At 37.7% G+C, this 9,129-nt stretch overlaps 1 pseudogene; it reads left to right on the top strand.

Annotated features, from left to right (window-relative positions):
• LOC107677288 (glycogen debranching enzyme-like) overlaps nucleotides 1-8,799 on the top strand; it is a 24,496-nt pseudogene extending 15,697 nt beyond the window's left edge.
• Nucleotides 8,800-9,129: the final 330 nt, after the last annotated feature.

Raw genomic sequence — 9,129 nt, forward strand, 5'->3', positions numbered from 1 at the left:
AAGACTTATTCAGGGAAGTACAGCAGGATGCAGGAAATGGTTGAGTATTATTTTAGGTATAAAATATCATTATTGTAATGCTTGTAATGTCCATTTATAGTCTTTACAGAGCAGCTTGGCTCCTTAAATGTTTGAACACCAGCTAATTTCAAGACGCTGACGTCACGTGGGTCACCCGCAGTGTACGACGCTCAAAGCTCAAGACGTTCGGTTAGACGGTCGGTCGTTTGATTTTAGCATTGGGTTCGTTTTGAACAGCATATCTAGTGTTTAACATAAAAAAACTTTTTAATAATCCAAAGACATTCACACCTTTCGCTATCCAAATACTTTTTCAAACCTCTGTAAATTATCTCTTTCCATATTCCAATAGGTGTTATTTGAGCTGTAAAGTGTTTCCTTGGGTGGTAGGACCCATTGTAAGGTTTAAACCTGTAACTTACACCTCTCACCACTTAACTACACCACCATCAGTGCACATAACTCTGTGTCTTTATGTTATGTTCATCATGCATGTCACAGGTTTATGTAGATCAGCTGGATGCAGACACCGTGGCTGTGACCAGGCATTGTCCCAGCACACATCAATTCTGTTGTGATTGTGTCTCGTACAGCCTTTAAAAACCCAGAAACACACCAATACAGAGAGCATCTGGACCCCATGTACATCCCAGGTACAAATGCAAACACTTTTATCGCTGAATGCCCTTTGCTTTCCAGTTATGTTGTTGAAATCATCTGTCTTATTTTATGTGTTGCACATGATGTTGTTTGACATTTCATTTTCACTGAATTCCTTATGAATCAGTAGTACTTATAAACCAGCTAGACACTTTTTCTTATCTGCCATCTCGTTGTGCAGGTAAAATCGAGGAGGTGATTTTAGAAGCACGTACAGTGGAGAGAAACGCTGAGTCATATGTGAAAGATGAGAGGTTTATCAACGGCATGCTGAACTTCATGGTTGAGATCCGCGAACACATCCAGATAACATGACACTAGCGTCAGTGGCAGCTGCGCTGTGACATGAAGGGGAGGGCTGCCAGGATCACATTTATATCTGTATGGCTGTCATCGGACAGAGAAAAGACTAACAGACAGAGAACCTGTTCTGTGGGTATTCTGGGTATTTGTCTGACATGAGTGAGTTTGTTGAGGAGATTTTGTTTGAAAAGCTCACACCTGGTAGTGTAATTGCATTCAGGTAAACAAACAGACACCAAATGAAATTAATCCTATTTAATGATGTCTTATATAATGGATTTCACTTTAATTATTTGTCATGTATTCAATCTTATACAGTATATATATATATATATATATATATACATACATACATACACATAATTTATTTATACTTAATTTATTTTTTTAATTCATTTATTTATTTTTTGAATTATAATTGTTTTAAATTATTTACTCACCCCAAAATGTTTTCAAATAATATTTATGTAAATATTTTCCACATTTAATGCCATGAAAATGAAAATAGCTGCAGAAGCTGGCAAGGTGTTTAACCACAAACAAACCAACAAAAATATAATGAAAATATAATCATGGTGACCATGGGTTGTATAAAGGAAAACTGCTGTAATATTTTCCCATGGAACACACACACACACATTTTCAAGAAACCTACACAGATTTTTCCATACATTTCAAGCTCCAAAAAGGACAAGGGCACAAATCACATAGACCACTTTTATGGTACTTTTATAGTGCTCCTTTGTCTTTTTTTTTTGAGCTTGAAAGACAAGAAAAAAAATCTATGGAAGTGTGTTCCATGTAAAAAAAAAAAAAACATTTGTTTAAAACCACATGAGCACAAATACATAATTGAGTTTTTGGGTGAACTCTTCCTTTAAATGAACATTAATTCATTTATTTCAACATGTAACTGATCTCACAGGGTGAGTCTTGATCCAAACTCTCAGAAAGTGGTTGGCTACTTGCGAACTCAGCTCTCACAGTTTAACCGGCTGTATAAATCCGGCAGTCTGACTGACAGCAATGTCCCTGGCATCCTGAAAATAGCTTTAGACTTGTGAGTCATTTTTACCTTAATCATTTTCAAATACAATTCCCAGCTATTCATTTGTTTAGAAAGCAAAACATCAATGAAAGTTATTCATTTGTCTGGAAAGCAAAATATGTGCTGTTTGACAGTTAATTTTAATGCATGATGTGAGTCAGTTCAATTCAGTTCTCTCACTAAGGTCTGTTGTGTTATGTGGCAGTTTAATGTCCAAACTGACTCTGGCTGAGTTGAACGTGTTGTTATTCCGCTGTGACGTGGAGGAAGAGGAAGATGGTGGTGGCTGCTACAATATACCATCCTGGATGCCGCTGAAGTATGGAGGCCTACAAGGTGCCAATATACACATATAGCAGGATTGGTTTCGGGTCACTGAAGTTATGTGACTGTATAAACCTCATGCTTTTATTATTCACAGGTTTCGTGTCAGTGTTGTCTGAGATTCGGCCCAAAAATGACCTTGGACATCCGTTCTGTGACAATCTCAGACAAGGTGATTGGATGATCGATTACGTGAGTTCTCGTCTGATGAATAAAGGTGGAGCTCTGCGGGAGGTAAGTAAAAGACATTTTTAGTAATGTTTGGGGGGCGGGTAATGAAGTTTGGCATGCAACTCACTCTGCATCCTTTTCAAATCATTCATATTAAATTGTAAATTGAAAAATGACGTTTTTATGCACATTGTTGTAGCATGCTTCCTGTCTAAATTAATTTTTCTTATTTTTCATAGGTTGGAAAGTGGTTCAGCGCTGTATTTACATACCTCGAACATATCCCACGCTACTTAGTGCCGTGTTATTTTGATGCCATTATTGTAGGGGCGTACGCCACGGCTGTAGATGCTGTTTTCAACCAAATGTCCAGGTTAGTTCTCTGTTTAAGTTTAATATTTAGGAGTATGAGAGTGTAATATTTGAACTCTGTGGGGGGTAGTTTGTAAATGTGTGTAATGGGTTACAGCTTTGTTCAGAATGGGTCGACCCTGGTTAAGCAGCTGGCCCTGGGCTCAGTTCAGATGTGTGGGGTGGGTCGTGTCCCCACCCTGCCGCCCCTCTCTCCCGAACTGGAGGATGTTCCGGTCCGACTCAACAGTGTGACCAAACAAGAGGAGCAGTGTTGCGTTTCTCTTGCTGCAGGTTTGGATTCATAGACAGTTCCATCTAATGTAAATCATTTGATTTTGATCGACGGGACTGTTTATATTTATTTAATGCTTTAAATTACAGAAAAAGAACCACTTGGTTGATACCAGGCAGGGCCCCAGGTGCATATTGTCTAAAAGTGTTGCCATGCCTATAAAATGATGCATATACTACCATATTGACATGCATCAGAACTCACCGACGTCTTCACAGACATTTTCAACATCTCGCTAAGCCAGGCTGTTGTCCCCACATGCTTCAAAGCCACCACCATCATTCCAGTCCCAAAGAAGTCGTCTCCATCCTGCTTCAATGACTACCGTCCAGTTGCACTTACCCCCATCCTCATGAAGTGCTTTGAACGGCTAGTCATGCATCACATCAAGTCTGCCCCCTCCCCCCATCCCTGGACCCCTTCCAGTTTGCATATCGGTCCAACCGCTCGACCGATGACGCCATCGCCACTACCCTCCACTCAGCACTCACACACCTGGACAAAAAAGACTCATACGTCAGAATGCTGTTCATAGACTTCAGTTCAGCATTCAACACAATCATCCCTCAACAGCTCATTCACAAACTGGTCCAGCTGGGGCTCAACACTTCGCTGTGCAACTGGCTGTTGGACTTTCTGCTGACAATAAAGCAGACTTGACTTGACTTGACTTGACTTGACTTAATGATGCTTAAAGGGATAGTTCACCCAAAAATGAAAATTCTGTCATTAATTACTCACCCTCATGTTGATCCATACCCATCTTCAGAACACAAATTAAGATATTTTTGATAAAACCCGAGAGCTTTCTGACCCTCCATAAACAGCAACACAACTACCAAGTTCAAGGCCCAGAAAGGCAGTAAGGACATTGTTAAAATAGTTCATGTGACATCAGTGGTTCAACCTTAATTTTATGAAGCAACGAGAATACTTTTTGTGGTCAAAGAAAACAAAAATAATGACTTTATTCAGCAATTCAAACAATGTATTTACTACCTTAATGTGGTAGCTGTGTTGCTGTTTATGGAGGGTCAGAAAGCTCTCGGGTTTCATCAAAAATATCTTAATTTGTGTTCTCAAGATGGGTTTGGATCCACATTAATGACAGAATTTCCATTTTTGGGTGAACTATCCCTTTAAGTTGCATTGTGATTAAAATAATTATTATTGATGTACCAACTTATACACTTCTACATATTACACACTTTTTAATGTGGGACTTGTTTCATGAAAAATGTTGTCACCTATGCAGGTCTGCCGCATTTCTCCACTGGAATCTTCCGTTGTTGGGGGAGAGACACTTTCATAGCGCTGCGCGGTCTCATGCTTTTGACAGGGAGGTACTTGGAGGCCAGGTGAGCATCTAATTTTAGAATGCATACCAATGACTCTGGGATCATCCTCTAATCTGATGTTGTTTCTGACAGAAATATCATATTGGCCTTTGCTGGCACGATGCACCACGGTCTGATCCCTAATTTGCTGGGTCAGGGTGTTGCAGCCCGTTACGACTGCTGTGATGCGGTATGGTGGTGGCTTCAGTGTATCCAGGACTACTGTAATATTGTGCCCAACAGCACAGATATTCTTATGTGCCCTGTGTCACGTATGTATCCCACTGATGATTCTGAGGCACAGCCCCTGTGGACAGTGGTAAGAAGAATGGAAACAATCTCTGACTGCTTATGATTCTTGATACAGTACAATGCCATGCACTACTTATATGATTCAGTAAGGGGAGGTACAGCTTAATTTACCAAACTTCCATACAGTGGGGAGAATATTTATTTGATCCCCTGCTGATTTTCTAAGTTTGCCCACTTACAAAGAAATGAAGGGTCTGTAATTTTTATGGTAGGTTTATTTTAACGTATAGAGACAGAATACCAACCAAAAAATCCAGAAAAAACAGTATATAAAGGTTAGAAATTGATTATCATGACATTTTGCTCATATACTAAATGTAATATCTCACGGTTCATAATAGGTGCAGACTTGCGTCTTTAGATATTGTTTTCTGATTGTTTTTATTCTATTTAACACAAAATGAGATTTTTTTGTTCATGCAATTACAATGAATGGCCACTGGAGCTTTCAGACTTCAAAAAGGACACAAAAGCACCATAGAAATACTATGAAAGTTGCTAATTAATTGCCCAAGCTATATCTAGGGCCAGATTTTATGTGAATAACATTAAATTCACCACACTATGCTATTATATGATTTATGTGGACCACCTTTATGCTGCTTTTGTGGAGCTTTTTGTCATTTTGGAGCTTAAAAGCCTTAATCCTCATATTAAAAAGTGCTTTATTGAAAAGTATGGCCAGAATATTCTAGAATGTCAGTGTTTTTATTTTATTTTGTTTTATTATGTCTGTAAATGTTTTGTATAATTAAACAACCTTTTTACAATTGTTTAAAAAATTAAGGTTGTGGCATTTTATGTTAATATATATATCACTTTTAATATACAAATCTGTACATATTTAATAAGATTATAAATGCACAATGCACAAACTATTGTTTTTATGTTTATTTTTGATGTGGCATGGTTTCATTCTGACTGAAGGCTGTTAATATTTTTGTTCATGAATTGTATCAGGTTCACGACCAGCCGTTATACGTGGTCATTCAAGAGGCTATGCAGTGTCATATGCAGGGAATAGAGTTCAGAGAGAGAAACGCAGGTCCACAGATCGACCACAACATGCGAGATGAAGGTGAGTCATTTTCTAAGACTGTTTTTCCATGTCTGTCTCAAAACATACCTTGCTTTTCCTATTGTCCTGTCCCATAGGCTTTAATGTGGAGGCCAAAGTAAATCCCGAGACAGGATTTGTTTATGGTGGAAAACGCTTCAACTGTGGGACGTGGATGGATAAAATGGGAGAGAGCGACAAAGCCAATAATAGAGGTGTTCCAGCCACACCCAGGTACTATAACCACCCGCTAACATACCAGTCATGCTAAACCCATATAATAATGCTCCACTGTATTTAGCACAAAAGAACGCTTTCAATGTGAAACACTGAGATTGAGTAGCTTTGAGCCTATACGTCAAGTGGATGATGGTGTTGTGTTTATGTGCAGGGACGGCTCTGCGGTGGAGATTGCGGGTCTCAGTAAGTCAGCAGTGCGCTGGCTGATGACGATGAATGAGAATGGAAATTTCCCATACTCCTCTGTCACAATACACAGAGATGGTACATCCTCTGTAACACATTCTCATTCTCAATGAAACTGTATTTTTTGTTTGTTACAAAATAAGGTATCAGAAATTAAATATTGTATTTTAATACAAAGTGATTTTTACAAATTTTTATTAATATTTGTATTTGTTTTATTTTAGTTTAGTTTTACAAAATAAGGTGCCAAGATTTTTTTGTTTATTTTAATTTATTACAAGATAAAGTGGCAATAATAAAATATTTAGTTTTAATTCATTTTATTACAAAATAAGGTGCCAGTAATTAAATGTTTTTTTTGTTTTATTTTTTGTTTTTATCATATTTTGTTTTGTTTTATTTTATTTTATCTTGTTTTGTTTTGTTTTATTTTATTTTATCTTATTTTATTTTGTTTTATTTAGTACTTTATTTTAAATAAGGTACCACTTCTATTTTACTTTATTTACATTCCGTCAAAAAAGATTAAAACTACTACCAAAGGAACTTTTTAGTGGTGTGCCGTGTGCGTATGATTGTTGCTACAGTGACTCACTTTTGAGTCTAAACATTTGTGTCCTGTTGAAAAGACACCTTCAGTAGTATCGTAATTCGCTGTTATGATACAGTATATTCAGCTGACGGCATGCTAATCAATTTTCGTATATTTTAAAGATTCGTCAGGACCATTACGGTTTCATTTTTCCAGGAACAGAGCAGTCGGTGTCCTATAAAGAGTGGAATCAAAGGATCCAGGAGAATTTTGAAAGATTTTTCTACGTGTCAGAAGACCCTTCAGACCCAAATGAGCAACATCCTGACCTGGTCCACAAGAAATGCATTTACAAAGACAGTTACGGGGCCTCTAGCCCCTGGTGTGACTACCAACTCAGACCTAACTTCACCATCGCCATGGTGGTGGTGAGTCCAAGTGCTTATAAGAGATTCTTTCCAAGAGTTTTTGAGGATGTTCTGTTATACAGTCTTTTGTTTCACTAGGCACCAGAGTTGTTTACAGTGCAAAGAGCATGGAAGGCTTTAGAGATAGTAGAGAAGAAGCTGCTCGGTCCTCTGGGAATGAAAACGCTGGATCCAGAGTGAGTAGAAAACAATACCTGCTGTCTACCTGTTGGTTAAGCAGCTGCTTGTGTTAAAAGTGCGCTCTTCTGGCTGGCTGACTGGACATGGTTTGATAAGTGGTTTAGTCTAGAACAAGAACATTTGTGCATGGGTGAAGTCATTATATGTATTAATCTCTGATGTTGGTGTGTCTGTATTTGTTTAACAGTGATCTGGTGTACTGCGGTGTTTATGACAACGCCCTGGATAATGACAATTACAACTATGCGAAAGGATTCAACTATCACCAAGGACCTGTATGTTTTCATACATTAAAGGAATAGTTTGTCCACATTTAAAATTTTGTCATTGTTTCCTCACCCTCATGTTGTTCCAAACCTGTATGAATTTCTTTCTTCTGCTGAATCCTAAAGAAGATATTTTGAAGAATGTGAGTAACCAAATGGTTTCTGGTCCCCATTGACTTCCATAGTGTTTTCTCGATACTATGGAAGTCAATGGGGACCAGCAATCTTCTTTTATGTTCAACAGAAGAAAGAAACAAGGAACAACTTGAGGGTGAGGGAATGATGACAGAATTGTCATTTTTGGGTGAACTATCCCTTTAACAACGATAAATTGTTTTGGATGTGAGAGATTTCATTGGTTTTCTAAATGCATATTTCAACATTCATTTACAGGAATGGCTGTGGCCAGTTGGATACTTCTTACGAGCCAAGCTTTATTTTGCTAAGAAAATGGGCCAGGAGAAGTACAATGAAAGTGTGTACCTGGTCAAGAATGTCCTATCTAGACTTTATACCCATTTAGAAAGGTATTACAAAGCTCACACTAATAAAATAATACAGTTTTATTTTTTTCAAAATGGTGGAATGATTTGAATCTACAGGTGAGTGAGTTTAGAAATTCAGTATTTGAGTCATTTGCACAGTATATAACATTTCTTATCTATATGTTCTCTTTGATCTAGATCACCTTGGAAAGGTTTACCTGAGCTGACCAATGAAAACGGACAGTACTGCCCGTTCAGTTGTGAAACACAGGCTTGGTCTATCGCCACTGTTCTGGAGACCCTATATGATTTATGATTATATCAAGGACAAGCTCTCATATACTTCTTGCCACCTTCCTGAGAAGTTCAGAGGACATTGTTTTACATTCATAACCCTGTGCAGACACAAATATGCCCTGCTACTCTCTGAGATGTTTTAGTGTTTGGAAGAAATGGAAACACTTTATCTTTTGATTGTGCCAATTCACTTTTAGAGAGATTTTTCTGTCATGTTTACAGTCTTGTTAGTTACTACCAGCATATTCAGATTCGGTTTGTTGGTTAAAAAACAGATTTATGCCCATTTGTGATTGATTATTAAAGTACATACACTCTTAAAAATAAAGGTGCTTCAAAAGGTTCTTCAAGCGATGTCATAGAAGAACCATTTTTGGTTCCACAAAGAACCATTCAGTCAAAGGTTCTTTAAAGAACCATCTCTTTCTTACCTTTTTGTAATCTGAAGAACCTTCTTTCGCCACAAATAACCTTTTGTGAAACGGAAAGGTTCTTCAGATGTTAAAGGTTCTTTATGGAACCATTTAGACAAAAAGGTTCTTCTATGGCATCGTGAAGCACCTTTATTTTTAAGAGTGTATGATGCTCCCTCAAGACAAAAAAATAGATTCCCTACCTCTAATACAACTGGTCTTT

The sequence above is a fragment of the Sinocyclocheilus anshuiensis genome, unplaced genomic scaffold, assembly GCF_001515605.1.
Source record: "Sinocyclocheilus anshuiensis isolate Anshui unplaced genomic scaffold, SAMN03320099.WGS_v1.1 scaffold392, whole genome shotgun sequence".
NCBI classification, from domain to species: domain Eukaryota; kingdom Metazoa; phylum Chordata; class Actinopteri; order Cypriniformes; family Cyprinidae; genus Sinocyclocheilus; species Sinocyclocheilus anshuiensis.